This window comes from Geotrypetes seraphini, chromosome 6, assembly GCF_902459505.1.
Source record: "Geotrypetes seraphini chromosome 6, aGeoSer1.1, whole genome shotgun sequence".
Lineage (NCBI taxonomy): Eukaryota > Metazoa > Chordata > Amphibia > Gymnophiona > Dermophiidae > Geotrypetes > Geotrypetes seraphini.
Genome location: NC_047089.1, coordinates 166,153,435 through 166,171,928, shown reverse-complemented (window position 1 = coordinate 166,171,928; position 18,494 = coordinate 166,153,435). Strand labels below are relative to the sequence as shown.

The 18,494-nt window shown below is 44.0% G+C and overlaps 1 protein-coding gene across 4 annotated transcripts in view; it reads left to right on the top strand.

Moving 5' to 3' along the window:
• MYO16 (myosin XVI) overlaps nucleotides 1-18,494 on the top strand; it is a 709,054-nt gene that overhangs the window by 116,149 nt on the left and 574,411 nt on the right. The gene's annotated exons all lie outside the window — the stretch shown is intronic.

Below are 18,494 nucleotides of genomic sequence, written 5' to 3'. Positions count from 1 at the left end.
GCTAGCACTGCGGGAAAGGGTGGGAGAGTCGGGGCAGGCAGGAGATCCGGGGCAGTGGGAGAGTCGGGGCATTCCACACAAGAGAACTCCACAAGGCAGTTGAATGGGGAACAGCGGGAGAGTCGGGGCAGTGGGAGGCATTCGGGACAGGCAGATCGGGGCAGCGGGAGGTGTTCGGGGCAGGCAAATCGGGGCAGTGGAATTAGTTCAGGGCAGGCATATCAGGGCTGCAGGAGGCATTCGGGGCTGCAGGAGATCGGGGTTGACAGGGCAAAGAGCATGGCTTCAATAGAGCAGGAGAGTCAGAAAGACGTTTTCGACTGGTCCCCAGCAGTCGCTTCATGCGTTGATCAGACAGCACAAAATTTCTTTGGTGAATCGTGTTCCTGTCTACTTTGCATGCATTTCCTCTCATTTGCCTGCACGGATTGGAAGCAGATTGCAGGAGAGGTAAGTGAATCAGGCCGGAAGGAAAGGGGTCGTAAAGGGGTCGCAAACCGATTGGTACACGATTGGTTTGCTTTGTGAATCTTCTGCTAATGTTACTTGCTAACATTAGCTAATGTTACTTGCTAACATTAGTAATGAACATTGTTTGCCAAAAGAGCCATTGCTTAAAAGTGGGCCCATCGCCAAATAACCCATGTTAATGATGTTAGCACACATGAACTATTAGGAAATGTGCCCCACAGATGAGAAGAATTGTTTTTCAAATTCTAGTTAAGAATTTTACTTTTCAGAGCCTCAAATATTAGGCATTGGCTTTCACTGCGTGCTCATTTTTAGCTGGATTAGAAAGAGACATTCCTAAAAGTCTATGGGGGTAATAATAAAAAAAAAAGTCTAAAAAGTGTCCTAAATGGCTACTTGGATGATCAAAAAGCCTGATCGTCCAAGTACCCATAACCAAAGCTGGTTTTTAGACATATCTAAAACCAGCTTAGGCCTTTCCTCTGCCTCTAAACGTACAGAGAGAAAAGAGGCGTGTTTAGAGGAGGGAAAAGGGCGGGCAGTGGGCGGGAGGTGGGCCGACCTACATCTAGGCGTACAAGAGGTATAACCAATACAGTTTAGTCAGCACTTAGACAAAATAAAACCAGGTCTAAGTGCCGGCAACCTAACCATCGCGGCAGGAGAGATGCCTCATCTCCCCTACCGCGATGCCATCACTCCTCTACCCGAACTGCCGCGGGTAGAGGAGTAATGGCATCGCGGTAGGGGAGATGAGGCAACTCTCCTGCTATGATGCATCACTCCCCCCACACACACAACAATGGGGCAAGAGGGAGCTCAAGCCCTCTTGCCCCAGCCAACCGCGGCACCCCCGACATATCGGGGCAAGAGGGAGCCCAAGCCCTGTTGCCCCCCCGGACTCCCCGACTCCATCGGGGCAAGAGGGAGCCCAAGCCCTCTTGCCCTGCCGATCCTGCCCCCTCCCCCGACTCGTTCGGGCCAGGAGGGAGCCCAAGCCCTCCTGGCCCAGCCGATCCTCTACCCCACCCCCACTACATTACGGGCAGGAGGGATCCCAGGCCCTTCTGCCCTCGACGAACCCCCCTCCCCACAACGTCTACCCCCCCAAGAACCCCCGATCGGCCCCCCTCCCAGGCGACCCGCGACCCCCCGGCCGACCCCACCCCCCTTCCCCGTACCTTTAGGTAAGTTGGCCGGACAGATGGGTGCCAAACCCGTCCATCCGGCAGGCAGTCCTCCGACAAATGGGGCCGGATTGGCCCAGCCTAACCAAAGCCCCACCTACTGATGGGGCCTAAGACGCCTGGGCCAATCAGAATAGGAAGGGGAGAGTGGAAGGGGAGGGGGATCTCTAGAGCACTTACATTTTCCCCCTTTAAGATGGCCCCGAGATCATTGTATCACGTTTATGGCCCGATGATCCTGTGCAAGAAACATAACACCAACTCAAAGATGACATTATTTTTCCATATAAGCTGCATTATTCAATTTGCATAATAATAATGTTCTTTGCATTCATTTGTGTGTAGTACATGTCATAATTATGCAGCCAGTGATGTCTTAAACTAATATGAGTTATGATAAACACATGATTTTGCTGTTTATCATGCATTAAGAGGCAATTATGTAATATTCCCTTAAAGCACATGAGTAAAACTATCTAAAATCTTTTAAATATTAGCAATAGCTTAACATTTCAATTATGTTTATTTCCTTTCCTTTAATTTGTTTGTTTTTGCTTTGCATTACAAAGGAATCTTTCATGCCTGCAAATAGGCAAATAGATCAAAAAGCTGTGTTTCTGGAGGGGATAGTGGAGTTTGTAAAAAAAAATTATACATTAAGAGAACAAATTGGTTTGTTTCTTTGGCACTGCTTATAATACATAGAGGACCATTTTCGATAGTGTGTCTAAATCCATTTTGAATATCCTGAGAAGTGTATCTAAATTCCAGATGCCGAAAACATCCATTTTCAAAACCTCAAGATGACCATCTTTCTTTTTTTTCTTTCTTTCAAAAATGGCCTATTTAGATATCTTGGCTGACAAGACGTCCAGCTTTAGGATACCAATTTTTTTTGTTTTTTACCATTTTCAAACACAAAAGCATCCAAGTTTAGTGCAATTATGTTCTGTTAGTACAGTGAATGTTGTCCTAAATCTATACTATGCCATGTAATATCTTCTACGAATGCCACAAATTCTTCTAAGCTATGTCTGCCAAAAATGGCTTTCAATAATTTTGTCCTTCTATACTGTAAACGTACCTTTGTAACCCGTTCTGGCCTCCTTTGGGAGGATGGGCTAAATAAATGAATGAATGAATGAATAAATAAATAAATAAATTTCTAAATGCCCATACCCAAGCCATTTGGACATAAGAGGGTACCACCATTTATACTATACTGGTCAAACAGACATGCTAGCAGAACAGTGGGGCACCTTAGAGGGCAATGCTATGAACTTCACATATAGGGTACCAGGTGTGCATATCAACATAACCCCCATATAATGTATGGTAAGCGTCCAAAACTCCCCCAAAACCTACTTTACCTAACTGTCTGCCACCCCAATTGACCTTATGACTCCTGGTAACACCTGTATGGCAGTATAGTAGGGTTTTGGTACACTCATAGTTTCCTTCATAAATGTAGTGGTTGGAGTGGGATATGGGCCTGGGTCTTCCTCTATGGTTTATTACACTGCCCAACAAAAAAACCCCAAAAATTAAATGGTTATCTATTAATTAAATATACATACACAAAACCATTAAAGTTTTGTGTAATGGTTTTGTGTATGTATATTTTATTACACTGCCCACCTGGTTACTCTAGACACCTGCTTGCTGCTGTGCTAGGCTTTCCCATACCAGATGCTGTTCTAGATAGGTTTGAACTGTTTGAACTGTTTTATTTAGACATTGGGGGGATGGGAAGGGATCAATGACCACTGGGAGAGTGTGGGGTGGTCATGTCTTAATCTCTCCAGTGGTCATCTAGTAAGTTTGGGTACTTTTGTGGCACTTAGGCATGTCTAAAATAGGTCTAGCTCTGGATGTCTAAGTTGCATCCAAAAATGTCTAGGGAAAATTTTGATTATTACCACAAGATATCCAAATGCTTAGTCCACCCAACACCTGCCCATAACATGCCTCAAGCATGCCTCCTTGAACTTTGGACGCTCAACGGAAATAAGTCTAGAAAGTCGGTATTGGAAATCAGCACTTGGATGTTTTGGCAATTAAACCCCATACACTCATTCTGCACCAGGACTAGCTTGCCACACGCACAAAATCTATTCCTTATACCTTGTTTAACTGTATTTACTTGCCTTGAGTTTAGTCTCCCATCTGTTTATCCCAACACATTCTGTACCACCCATCTTGTCCCTATCAAATATCTGCGTTTGACCCCTTGGCTATAAGATAAGTTGTATTATAAATGAGACTTATTGCATATTTGGATGTAAAACTGTTCTTTTACATCAGCTGGCTTTCATTTCTTGTAGAATCTTGTTTCTGATCCCAGCTAGTTAAATGCTCCTGAACCAGCCTTGTTTGGCGAAACATGTATGGCACTGTTGCTGGGGAACATATTAAATAAATCTGATATTGTCTCCAGATTGCCTGCCAAATATTTTGTTCCACTTGGATTCTTTAGTGAATCGTTGACTTGTTGCTCTCTTACATAAGTTGTACAAGAAAAGCATTAATGCCATATCTATGTTATTTAAAAGTTCTGATTTGTACTTATTAGATGCTGCATACGTAAAATGTTTCCCTTTTAGTATGTGTTATGTCTCTCATTTGAATTTCAATGCTGTTAAGTATATTTTTGAAACTATTTCATGGTAGTCCTATTATTAAGTTTCAGTTTATTGATTTTAACTTTACCTCATTCATTGTAATTATGTTTATATTTGGTCTTTTTACTAATGTTATGCTGTTAAGCAAATTGCAAGTCTTATATTGAATTTTTACCTGTTGTACACCACCTTGGGTGACTCTCTTCATAAGTGTAGCTAATAAATTCCAAGAAATAAATGAATACATAGTACATGAATTTAAGCTTCAAGAGATGCTATTGTAGAGCAGTTGCAAAAAAAAAAAAAAACCAAACACTTGATATTTTTGGATTTAGCTCACACTTTGGGCTCCTTGTACAAAGGTGCGTTAGGGCCTTAACACGTGGAATAGCGCACGCTAGCCATAACTGCAGTAGTTTTTTTGGCTAGCGTGCACTATAGTGCGTGCTAATCTGGTGCATGCGCTAAAAACGCTAGCGCACCTTTGGGCTCCTTTAACGAAGCCGCGTTAGCGGTTTAAAGCACGTAATACCGCGTGCTAAACTGCCGGCCACGGTAGCCGCTACCGCCTCCTCTTGAGCAGGTGGTAGTTTTTTGGCTAGTGCGGGGGTTAATGCGTGATAAAAAGTCACACGCGCTAAAGCCGCTAACGCAGCTTCGTAAAAGGAGCCCTTTGTAAAAGGAGCCTCTTGTTCAGTTGTAGCTCAAGGGCCAGAGAGCTTACAATCTAACTGGTCAATATTCAGCTGGCAATGGAGTTTAAGTCTGTCGCCTGCTAAATTAGCTCAAGATATTCAATTCCATGCCATGTCAGGTCACTGGCATTGAGAATCTGCAAAAGACCAGACTTATGCAGATCCCGGGAGAACATTTGTGAGGGTCTCGGCTGTATATTGACCGGGATCCACATAAGTATATCTGAACACATCCAACTCTTCCACCTCCCAATTTTGGTTCCCCTCCAAAACCTTTGACCTTCCATTCCATCTCTCTCCTCCCTCTCTGAAAAAAACACCAGGTCACTCAACAGTGATCTCCATTCCTCCCCACTAATGTAGGGTCCTCCTCCTCCCTGGATGTATACTTTTTTTAATGCTTGCCCACTTGCTTCTGCTCAACACAGCTCCCACTCAGAATGGCCGCTGCAGCCTTTAACAGTGAAGACAACATGTAATTATATATGTTGGCTGTGTCTAAGCATTCCTGGGAGTGTAGGTGAAATAGTCAGTGGGAAAATTGTTTCATAGGTCTATTCCTATGATAAAATGGGGAATAAAATGGGTATATTTTTGACCTGCCCAAACCATGCTAAGGCATTTACCCTTCTACCGTATTTTCACGCATATAACGCGTGCGTTATACACGATTTTTACAAACCGAGTATAACCATGTGCGTTATATTCGTGAGCGCGTTATCCCCCTTTTTTTTTTTACATAGTTCCCCCCCCCCGACGTCCGATTCATCCCGCAGGACCGCTCGCACCCCCACCCCGAAGGACCGCTCGCGCTCGCACATGCACCCGCACCCCCACCCCAAAGGACCGCTCGCACCCCCACAGCCTCCCCCCCCATCATGTAGAAGCTGCCTACCGTCATCCTGCTGCTTCCTCTGCCGGCGGTCCTGCCCCTTCTCTTAGCCCTGCATCTACGCTGCTTCTTCTTCCGGCGGTCCCGCCCAAAGGGTGGGACCGCCGGAAGAGGAAGCAGAGTAGACGCAGGGCTAAGAGAAGGGGCAGGACCGCCGGCAGAGGAAGCAGCAGGACGATGGTAGGCAGCTTCTACATGATGGGGGGGGAGGCTGTGGGGGTGCGAGCGGTCCTTTGGGGTGGGGGTGCGGGTGCATGTGCGAGCGCGAGCGGTCCTTCGGGGTGGGGGTGCGAGCGGTCCTGCGGGGGGGTGAATCAGACGTCGGAGGGGGCATCAGGCTTTCAGGGTGGGGACAGAACTTCAAGGGGGGACAGGACTTCATGGGGGAGATGAGAGTCGGGGCGGGCTAAAGGAGAGTCGGGCTGGCCAGAAGAGAATCGGGGCGGGCTAAAGGAGAGTCGGGCTGGCCAGAGGAGAGTCGGGGCGGGCGAATGGAGAGTCAGGCTGGCCAGAGGAGAGTTGGGGCGGGCTAAAGGAGAGTCGGGCTGGACAGAGGAGAGTCGGGGCGGGCGAAAGGAGAGTCGGGCAGCGACGGGAGAGTCGGGGTGGCATGCGCGGTATAGGGGTGTGTGCAGTATATAAAAATGTATTTACATAAATTACAGTTTCCCGCGCGCTATACCCGTGTGCGCGTTTTACACGGGTGTGCGGTATATGGGTGAAAATACGGTAATTAGTATCTGACTCATCCACATCTGTAGACAGAATCTTTCTGAAATTGCTATTTACCTGTATAGTCTATCTATATGTGTAAATGTGACTATTTATCAATATAGATGATTTTAAAATGTGATACACACAGACATCCGGATTCTATATATGGCACCCAAAACTGGATGCTGATATTTGGTCATGATCCAAGATGTGCTTCCAACTAAACTGACTAATGAGCCAATTAGTACCAGTAATTGACCCCAATTTGAATTTGCGCACACATTTTGTGTGCCCAGCTCAAATAGTACACAACCCAAAAGGGGGTGCGGCCATGGGAGGTGCATGGGCGGGTCGGAACATTCCAAAATGTGTGCAGGGTGTTGTGGAATACTGGGGATGTGCACCCAAACTGGGCACCAGGAATTACAACTGGCTTCAGCAGGTGTAAGTCCTGGTACTCAAATGTGGGTAGGAAATCAACGCACTATACTAGGCACTCATTTGACTGGCCATTATAGTATAGCACTGAGCACCAATTTTTTGGCACTGGTTTTTCAGAGCCATTTACTTTTGGCAACACAGCGGCAGTGAAACATACAAGAAAAACATAAAAGTTTGAATGAATTCCTGCAATTTGAGAACTCAGTGAAGAAAAACAAAGAAGATTTGAGATGTCCAAATTTCTTCTTTATGGTGCTAGAAAGGATAAAATGAGAAAATTCCCATTTGAACTGCTGTTCCCCGATTCAGTGATATACAGTATAGCTATATACAAGTTAGTGAGATGCATGAACCTTTACAGGTGCATTAGTGACCAATACCTATTTATCTGCATGGATTTATAAACACAGAAATGCATGATGATATAAATAACTTTTATGGTCTCCTGAAAAAAAACATGAAAGAAGAAAAAAATAATATTATTAAAATAAGTATTTATGGGAGGAGGGTGGGAAGATATTTTAATCTAAATAGGATAAGGTTATTGGGATAGTCTATGGGCTCCTTTTACGAAGCTGTGTTAGCGGCTTTATCGCATGTACATTTTTAGCGCACGCTAGCAGAAAAACTACCGCCTGCTCAAGAGGAGGCGGTAGCGGCTAGTACGGCCGGCAAATTAGTACGCGCTATTACGTGTGTTAAACCGCTAATGTGGCTTTGTAAAAGGAGCCCTACGTTTCTATGTTTTATTGAATAATCATTGGGCGGGGTAGGGGTAGGTGGGAGAAAATGGTTGGTTATGCATATTTGTAAGTTGAATGTGCTTTTATTAACTTATTAGTGTTTAAGCCCGTTATATTAACGGGTGCTAGAATATATGTCTGTCTGTCTTTCTTTCTTTCTTTGTCTCTCCCTGCCCCTGTCTCTCTTCCTTTCTTTCTTTCTGGTTCTCTCTCTGGCACCCTGTCTGTCTTTCTGTCTCTCTCCCTGCCTCCTGCCTTTCTGTGTGTCTATCTTTCGTTCTAATGCGCTACCTGCCTGCCTGTCTTTCTGTCTCTCCATGGCCCCCTTCTGTTTCCCCTCCCCCAAGCAAACCAAGATTGCTCCCAGGCCCCCTTTCCCTCTCTGTCCCCTCCACTTCCCTGTGCAGCAGCAGCATTTCCCTCCCACCCTTCCCTGTGCAGCAGCAGCATTTCCCGGCCTTCCCTGTGCAGAAGTAGCATTTCCCCCCACACACACACACACACTTCCCTGTGCAGCAGCAGCATTTCCAGGCCTTCCCTGTGCAGCAGCAGCAGCATTTCCCCTCCACATACACACACTTCCCTGTGCAGCAGCATTTTCTCTCCACACACACACTTCCCTGTGCAGCAACAGCATTTCCCACCCTTCCCTGTGCAGAAACAGCATTTCCCCCCCCACACACACACACTTCCCTGTGCAGAAGCAGCATTTTCCCCACACACACACACACTTCCCTGTGCAGCACCAGCATTTCCCACCCTTCCCTGTGCAGAAGCATCATTTCCCCCCACACACACACACTTCCCTGTGCAGCAGCAGCATTTCCCACCCTTCCCTTTGCAGAAGCAGCATTTCCCCCACACACACACACTTCCCTGTGCAGCAGCAGCATTTCCCGGCCTTCCCTGTGCAGAAGCAGCATTTCCCCCCCACACACACACTTCCCTGTGCAGCAGCATTTCCCCCCCCACACACACACACACTTCCCTGTGCAGCAGCTGCATTTCCCCCCCCACACACACACTTCCCTGTGCAGCAGCATTTCCTCTCCACACACACACTTCCCTGTGCAGCACCAGCATTTCCCACCCTTCCCTGTGCAGAAGCAGCATTTCCCCCCCCACACACACACTTCCCTGTGCAGAAGCAGCATTTCCCCCCCCCACACACACACACTTCCCTGTGCAGCACCAGCATTTCCCACCCTTCCCTTTGCAGAAGCAGCATTTCAAGTTTCAAGTTTGTTTATTATTTGATTAATCGCTTATCATAATTACTAAGCGATTTACATTAACAAAAAATGCAGAATAAAATAATTAACAATTATATAAAAATCATTTTAAAAAATAGACAGATTTGATTTGAACAGGACACATTGGGAAAACGGGGGAAGAAATACAATTTAAATAGGAAAGGAGGGGTCTATAAGGGTAAAACATAAAGGACAGGGGAAACAATATTATTGATTAGAGATCAATTATTTCCCCCCCACACACACAATTATTTCCCCCCCCACACACACTTCCCTGTGCAGCAGCAGCATTTCCCGGCCTTCCCTGTGCAGAAGCAGCATTCCCCCCCCCACACACACACACACTTCCCTGTGCAGCAGCATTTCTCCCCCCCCACACACACACACACTTCCCTGTGCAGCAGCTGCATTCCCCCCACACACACACACACTTCCCTGTGCAGCAGCATTTCCCGGCCTTTCCTGTGCAGCAGCAGCATTTTCCAGCCTTTCCTGTGCAGCAGCAGCATTTTCCAGCCTTCCCTTTGCAGAAGCAGCATTTCCCCCCCACACACACACACTTCCCTGTGCAGCAGCAGCATTTCCCAGCCTTCCCTGTGCAGAAGCAGCATTTCCCCCCCCCCACACACACACACTTCCCTGTGCAGCAGCATTTCTCCCCCCCCACACACACTTCCCTGTGCAGCAGCATTTCCCGGCCTTTCCTGTGCAGCAGCAGCATTTCCCAGCCTTCCCTGTGCAGCAGCAGCATTTCCTGCAGCCCCCTTCCCAGCTGCCGCATTTAAATTCACAGGAAAGCGCTGCGCTGCGCTACCGCTGTCTTTGGCATCTTCTATCCACTGCGGCCAACCCTAGCGTAAACAGGAAGTAATCAGAGAGGGCGGGCCACAGTGGACAGAAGACGGCGAGGCCAGCGGTAGCGCTTCTCTCTGAATTTAAACACGGGTGAGCTGGCAAGAAAGAGGAGGCTTAAAAGTAGCTGGTTTTGGCGGTGAGTGAGGGCAGGAGGGGGGAGTCGCCGGCTGTGCTGTGTGTCTCCGTGTTCGAATTCGAAAATGGAATTGAGCACGGAGGGACACAGCACTTGTCAGGTACCCACAGCCTCTTAAGTGCACATGCACGCTTAAGAGGATTATTATTATAGATTATATGATATATTTGTGTATTGCACTTTTGAAGTTTAGAAAATCAATAAAGAATTAAAAATAATAATAAGTATTTATGAAGAATTGCACACGAAGGTGAGTTGTTGTGTGTGTGTGTATATATATATATATATATATATACACATATACATATACACATATACATACACATATACTTATATATATATATGCCTATGACTTAAACAGGAGCTTAGTGATGTGTCACTTTTGATACCCAATTCCCACAATGCATGCACATCTGTACACTAACTTTGGAGTAAATGTAAATGCATAGTTGGTTATTTCTGTGTTATTAGGGCTGGATCTGGAAGCTTATTTTTAAAAATAATATGGACATCTCTTCTATAATATGAAATGTCTCAGTAATGTTGGGTTTTAACATTGACAGCAGTTTTTATTTTGTGAGTGTGTTTGTATTATTATTATTATTATGTATTTTTATAATCCACCTTGGAGAAAGATAGACGAGAAATAATAAATTGAAATTGAATTGAACTGACACCCCTGTTTCCTTTATAAAATAGGCTTCAAACAGATGCCTTTTTGGACTTCTCATATAGATATTCTCTTATAAAATCAGATCTATTGAGGGCAATTTACTAATCCATTTCATGGGGAAATTTCAGTTTGTCCACATAAATTTCTATTTGATAATCGCTCTCCTTTGATGCAGCTATTAGCATGTGTAGTTGATGGTGGTGATGCCTGGAATGTGCACCCAAGGGATGTGGTAGAGAGGAAAACGGTGACAGAGTTCAAACAAGCTGGGATGAACACAGAGGATCTCTAATCAGAAAATATTGGTATATATTGAAGGAACTAAGGCCAGTACTGGGCAGACTTGCATGAACTGATTCCCATATATAGACATTCAGTTGAGAACAAACTGGGGAGGGCGTCAATGGCTGGGATGGTTTAGATGGGCTGGAGTGAGCTTTGACAGAGACTCCAGTAGATAGAACCTAAGCACACTACCAGGCAGAGCTCTGGGTTTATGGCCCAGAAATTTCTAAGAAAAAGGACCATTTAAATTAAATGATTAATTTCTAGAGTGTGTACAGTTAGGCAGACTATCTTTATCTGCCTTCATTTACTATGCTACTATGTTAGTGTTCCTTAGGGTTCTGTTTATGAAAAGGTGCAAAAGCAGTATGTTTTCTAATGCCGTTAGCTTGCAATATTAGCAATAGGTCATATTGACTAAAATTGAATCTGTGCTAAGTTAATGCATGTTAATAATGGTAGCATATGTTGACACCATAGTATACTTTACCCCCACCCCCCTTTTTACAAAACCATAGCATGGTTTTTAGCACCAGCCATGATGATAACAGCTCCGATATTCATAGGAATTCTATAAGTGTCAGAGCTGTCACTGCCGCAGCCGGCGCTAAAAACCATGCTATGGTTTTGTATAAGGGGGGGGTTAGTAAATAGGGGGGGCCAATGTTTATTTTGGTCGCATTCAGAGAAAGAGTTTCAGGGGTGTTTATACAAAGAGAAAAAAATAATGACCATAAATTTTACAGTCCAAAATCCTCACCCTTTCTTTGCTATTAAAAATTGCTTCACAAAAGAGGCAGTTGTAAATGCCTGTGGGCATTCTGACCTCAATGTAAATTTCAGAATAAAAGTAGGCACTGAAAAGTTAGTGCACAGTTAGTATGTTTAATAGCTTCATTAAATTTGATAAACCACCCTTCATACAATATCAGAGTGGGTACAATATATAATATACTAGTTTTTTAGCCTATTACATTAACGGGTGCTAGAATAGATGTGTAGACTTAGGCATTTCTTTCTTTCTGTCTGTCTTTCTTTCTGTCTCTCTCTCCCTTGCCCCCTGTTTGTCTGTATGTCGGTCTTTCTTTCTGTCTATCTCCCTGCCCCGTATGTCTGTCTGTTTTTCATTCTGTCTGTCTCTCTCCCCCTGTCTTTCTTTCTGTCTCTCTCCCTGGCTCTCTGTCTGTCTGTATTTCTTTCTTTCTGTCTCTCTCCCTGCCCCGTATGTCTGTCTGTTTTTAATTTTTTCTATCTCCCCCCCTGTCTCTCTTTCTTTCTGTCTCTCTCCATGCCTCCTGCCTGTCTATCTCTCTCCCTGGCCCCCTGTCTTTCTTTCTGTCTCTCCCCCCTGTCCAGAAGCACCCCTTCCCTACTCCCTATCCAGCAGTAGCCCTTCTCACTTCCTTTTACCTCCCCACCTGTCCAGCAGCAACCTTCCCTGCTCCCCCTGTCCAGAAGTAGATCTTCTCCCTTTTACCTCCCCCCTGACCAGCAGCACCCCTTCTCTGCTCCCCTCTGTCCAGCAGTAGCCCTTCTCCCTTTCTTTTACCTCCCCCCTGTCCAGCAGCACCCCTTCCCTGCTCCCCCTGTCCAGCAGTAGCCCGTCTCCCTTACTTTTACCTCCACCCGTCCAGTAGTACCTCCTTCTCTACTCCCTGTCCAGCATCCGCTAGGCCTGGCAGCCTCGGGACTTTTGCTAGGCTGGCCTGCCTCGCATTATCGAAGTGGGCCGGCCTAGCAAATGCCCCATGGCTGCTTGATGAAACCGCGGCTGCTGCCACTGCTGGTCCAGGGGTGAGAAGTCAACCTGCATCAGAGATCGTGGCATAAAATCAGCTGAGGCAGGCACTGTGCCTACACGGCACGGAAGCACGAATCATGGAGCATGGCGCACGGAGATTGAAGTGCGCATGCATGCTAAGGGTTTTAATATAGTGGATATGAGTAAACATGGGAAAGGATAATAACTTTAGTGCTGCTTTTTTTCTTTGGGACCACAGAATATGAGCCTGAATTTTTGTAGTTTTACATAAGACCTAAAAAAAAATAGCTGGTAGAGAAGCTGTTTCATGCATCCATTATTGGTGCATTAATTAAATTCAGACACAGAATTAGCACTTCAATGAATCCTGAGGTTAATTTAAATTTCATTATTAATTTGGTGATAAGATCCTAGATTTCATTAGTTTGATATAGGAAATTAAATGTAGCATTTCTTCTTTAAAAATATCTGGTGGAATGTGCTCTGGCACCAAACCATGTTGATGGATAACATGTAGGAGGTCATTTTTCCTAACTTAATTCTAAGGATAAAGTTAAGGATTGTTCTCATGTAACAGTCTCAGATTGTCGTGTTTAGCATGCATAAGTTTTTACCTATGCAGGGACCCTTAAAAAAATGCTTTAGGAAATGGGGTTAGTGCATTTTAAATCAGAGCATTCTCTGCACACTAAGCCCATTTCTAATGTGGCAAGCATTAAATGAATTTTTCTATTAATTTTTTTCAAGTTAGGCAATAATGTTCACAGGTTGCTGAATCCCATGGGGCATCAAGAACCAGTAAAGGGTGAGCCTTTATCTTACCTTGATGAATCTCCCCCTTAACACAGCTAATTGGGCACTAATAATAAATTATCAGCACTAATTGGCATTAATTAAAATTTGTGTGCACAATTTTAGGCACTGGGATATGCCATGGGAGGGGCATAGGTAGATCAGGGCATTCCTGAAATATAATTACAGTTTTACAGAATAAGGGAGATTTTATGTGCAATTTAGGTGCAAAAATTTGCACCAGGTTCTACTTGGTGTATATCCTTATGCTTAAAATTAGACATGGACTGGTGCCAAATGCTATTTTTTAAGCAGCACCTAACCTTGAGTGCCATTTATTGAAAAACATTTAAGTACAAAATTTTTATCACTGCTGATTTTTCAGTGCCATATAAAGAATTTTGGGCCTAGTGCTTGGCAGCACCTCAAGTGCTAAATATCACAGCCAACCATGCCTTTCCACTGCTTCTGTCATCCCACATTAAGCATCTAGTACAGGATTTTTACCTCATTGACTGGTTGTAACACGCAGTAGCTGTTAATGCAAGTCCATGCCAATATCTACACATGGGAAAACCTGCGTTAGCTGCAGCTAAGTAAACAGGTCTGTAACAGCATTTAAATTCCTCATCCAAAGCTTTTAATAAAGTTCCTCACGAGAGGCTCCTGAGAAAATTAAAGTGTCACGGGATAGGTGGCAAAGTTCAGTTGTGGATTAGGAATTGGTTATCGGATAGAAAACAGAGGATAGAGTTAAATGGTCATTTTTCTCAGTGGAGGAGAGTAAACAGTGGAGTGCCACGTGAAGATGACACTAAACTGTTCAAAGTTGTTAAAATGCTTGCGGATGGTGAAAAATTGCAGGCGGACCTTAGGAAATTGGAAGACTGGGCGTCCAAATGGCAGATGAAATTTAATGTGAACAAATGCAAAGTGATGCACATTGGGAAGAATAAGCTACATCACAGTTACCGGATGCTAGGGTCCAGCTTGTGGATTAGAACCAAAGAAAAGGATTTGGGTATCATCATAGACAATACGATGAAACCTTCTGCCCAATGTGCGGTGGTGGTCAAAAAAGCAAACAGGATGCTAGGAATTATTAAAAAAGGGATGGTTACAAGACTAAGAATGTTATAATGCCCCTGTATTTCTCTATGGTGCGACCTCATCTGGAGTATTGTGCTCAATTCTGGTCTCCTTATCTCAAGAAAGATATAGTGGTACTAGAAAAAGTTCAAAGAAGAGCAACCAAGTGGTAAAGGAGATGGAACTCTTCTCGTATGAGGAAAGACTAAAACGGTTAGGACTCTTCAGCTTGGAAAAGAGACAGCTGAGGAGAGATATGATTGAAGTCTAAAAATCCTGAGTGGAGTAGAACGGGTACAAGTGGATTGATTTTTCACTCCGTCAAAAATTACAAAGACTAGGGGACACTCGATGAAGTTACAGGGAAATACTTTTAAAACCAATAGGAAGAATTTTTTTTTTTCACTCAGAGAATAGTTAAGCTCTGGAACGCGTTGCCAGAGGATGTAGTAAGAGCAGATAGCATAGCTGGTTTTAAGGAAGGTTTGGACAAGTTCCTGGAGGAAAAGTCCATAGTCTGTTATTGAGAAAGACATGGGAGAAGTCACTGCTTGCCTTGTATCGGTAGCATGGAATATTGCTACTCCTTGGATTTTGGGCAGGTTCTGGTGACCTGGATTGGCCACCGTGAGAACGGGCTTGATGGACCATTGGGCTGACCCAGTAAGGCTATTCTTATGTTCTTAAGCCTTGACCAAAGCAAACAATTTTGTAAATGCTGCTATTGCATCAGACCAGGTGCAAATGTTGATGGGGAAATTGTTTCATAGGTATCTTCCTATGGTAAAATGTGAAATAAAATGGGTATAATTTTTTGACCTGCCCAAATCATGCTTTTGATATTCACTCTTCTAATTATAGTTGTATCTGAGCTATCCACATTTTATTTATTTGTTCAGTTTTCTATACCGTTCTGTCCAGGGAGTTCAGAACGGTTTACATGAATTTATTCAGGTACTCAAGCATTTTTCCTTGTTTGTCCTGGTAGGCTCACAATCTATCTTATGTACCTGGGGCAATGGAGGGATTAAGTGATTTGGCCAGGGTCACAAGGAGCAGCGTGGGTTTGAACCTACAACCTCAGGGTGTTGAGGTTGTAGCTTTAACCACTGTGCCACAGGCCCCCCCTGTAGACAGTAGCTTTCTGAAATTGCTATTTACATGTGCAGCCTATCTATATGTGTAAATGTGGCTATTTATAAATATAGATGATTTTAAAATGTGATATACCCATCCCTATTCCAACTGTTATTCATGTTATAAATATTAGTCATATACCAGGACTATTGAAACTCTTACATTGTGGCCCTTTTACTTAAGTATGTTATGCTGTTAATGTAAAGTATAGGTAAACTGAGAATTAATAGCAATTTTTCCTAAGGGGCATAGGTAGACGGGGCATGGGTAGAGAATGGATGTAGAAAGGTTTCAGCAGTTAACATGCTGTACTTATTGTGTGCTAATGAACAGTTAATGCAGGACCACTTACTGTGTCATCAATAAGAGATACTAAGGACCAGATTCTGAAAAAAGTTGCCAAAAGTTAGGCACCGGCAAGGGCCTAGATCATGCCTACTAGCACCTAATTTAAGTTTTTAATTGGTTTTAAGTGGCACGATAATTGGTTGCACCATTAAAAACCAATCTAAAAAAATTAGGAACCGCTAGGTGGCCTCCGGGACCGGGACCGGCGCCTGGGTCCGTGGCTTTATGACACTGAAGCTTGGAAGTGTGTCACTAAGCGCCGCTGGCCACAATTCTGCAAGGATCCTAGGTGCCAGAAATGTAGGCCGTGATTCTGTAAGTGGCACCTGTCTGTGATTAATACTCTTTTCGAACAACTACTTTTAGAAAAGTGAGTGAAACAATTCTAAAAGTCCAAATCAATTATGCTTCACTTTTAGCAGACTCCCTCTTCTATCTTCTCAGTTCAACAAACATTTATTTCTACAGAGATTTCCTAAAAACGTTTCATGAAAACTCATAAATAAGACCTCGGTGGCTATACTCAAACTTATTATTTCATTTTAGTTCAAGTGCACTATAGCAAGCCTCCTCATCGGTCTATTAAAAAATCTTAACCATTATTATTTAATAGCCAAACACTTATCTTAGTTATCAAGCTGTTCAGGGCTCCGACATGAATTCACTTTTTGCAAATCAGCTGTCTTAAAGAAAGTTGCTCAAGAACTACAGAGTCTGGCTGATAACACTGAAGTAAGAGTTAACTGAATAGGAGACTCTTACAATTGCTAATATAACTCAGAGGAGTCCTTACTTTCAGTACAAAACCTGAGAAAATCCATGGTATAGACTGTACAGTAAAGCTGTAGGTACATAGTAAGATTTAGTCAGCACAAGGACAGAAGCTTCAGTTCTGTCAGTGGAGGGTGTCATTTTTTCTCCCTACTTGAGGACTGGTTTTCTATATCCCACAAGTCTAGTCTGATCCTTTGGTGATGGCAAGGAAGGAGAAATTAGATATTACCTGCCAATTGTCTTTCCTTTAGTCCCAAAGGATCTGCAAATTTACGGATCCTTTTACCAAGATATGGTAATGGATTTAGTTCACACTAATTATCTGTAAGTATACATAGTTCTCTGGTTTCTTTAGTTCATGGGCACAAGTTGATTCAGTTTAGTTTGTTAGATTCAATTGTTGAATTATTGAAGAGGCAAGTCTTTCTTCAAGGGAATTCTACTGTTTGGCTATCAAGATGCTAAGACTGAGACTGGTTCTATATAGTACACTATAAGGCACAGCTCAGTTGTGCTTTCTGTGTCTACCAGCTAGCACAGTGTTTTTCAACCTTTTTACACCTATGGACCGGCAAAAATAAAATAATTATTCTGTGGACCAGCATCGGTCCGTGGATCAGCAGTTAAAGAACACTGGGCTAAGTTGTGGGCCAGACCCCGCCCATCTCTACCCAATCTCCACCCCAGATGCCGCCCCCATAATACTACTAATTGCACCTTGCACGTCCCGTGCCTCAACTGAAAGCCTTCCCTCTGACGTAGCAACGTCAGAGAGAAGGCTTCTGGTTCAGGCGCAGGATGCCCGTAGGAGCCACTGCCTGTGGCTTTGTGCACTGAATCAGTTAGGAAGAGGGAGCCGGCTCGAAGATAACGCCGCATCGATCACACCGTGGACCGGCGGTTGAAGAACACTGTTTTGGGCCTGATGCACGTGCTGGCCCTGTGGACCGGCAGGAAATTTCTGTGGACCGGCACTGGTCCATGGACCGGTGGTAGAAGATCATGAAGGGCATAGAGAGAGTAGAGAGGGACAGATTTTTCAAACTTTCAGAACATAAAAGAACAAGAGGGCATTCGGAAAAGTTGAAAGGGGATAGATTCAAAACGAATGCTAGGAAGTTTTTCTTTACCCAGCGTGTGGTGGACACCTGGAATGCGCTTCCAGAGGGCGTAATAGGGCAAAGCATGGTACTGGGGGTTCAAGAAAGGATTGGACAATTTCCTACTGGAAAAAGGGATAGAGGGGTATAGTTAGAGGATTACTACACAGGTCCTGGACCTGTTGGGCCGCCGCGTGAGCGGACTGCTGGGCACGATGGACCTTAGGTCTGACCCAGCAGAAGCATTACTTCTGTTCTTATGTTATGTTCTTAACACTGAGCTAGCAGATGGGAATAACTCACAAATCTGCTCTGATCCTTTGAGACTAAAGGAAAGAAAAGTAGTGAACCACATAGAACTTAATGGTATTTGCGGTATGCAAGTGAATCATGTTATGTAGGTAAGATACAATTTCTTCATAAAATATAATATAGAGTTTCCATATAGTAGTTTTAGACTATTACAGTCAGCGAACAAGTCAGTAAATATAAATGATGTAAAAATCACTAGGTAGGGATAGTTTTT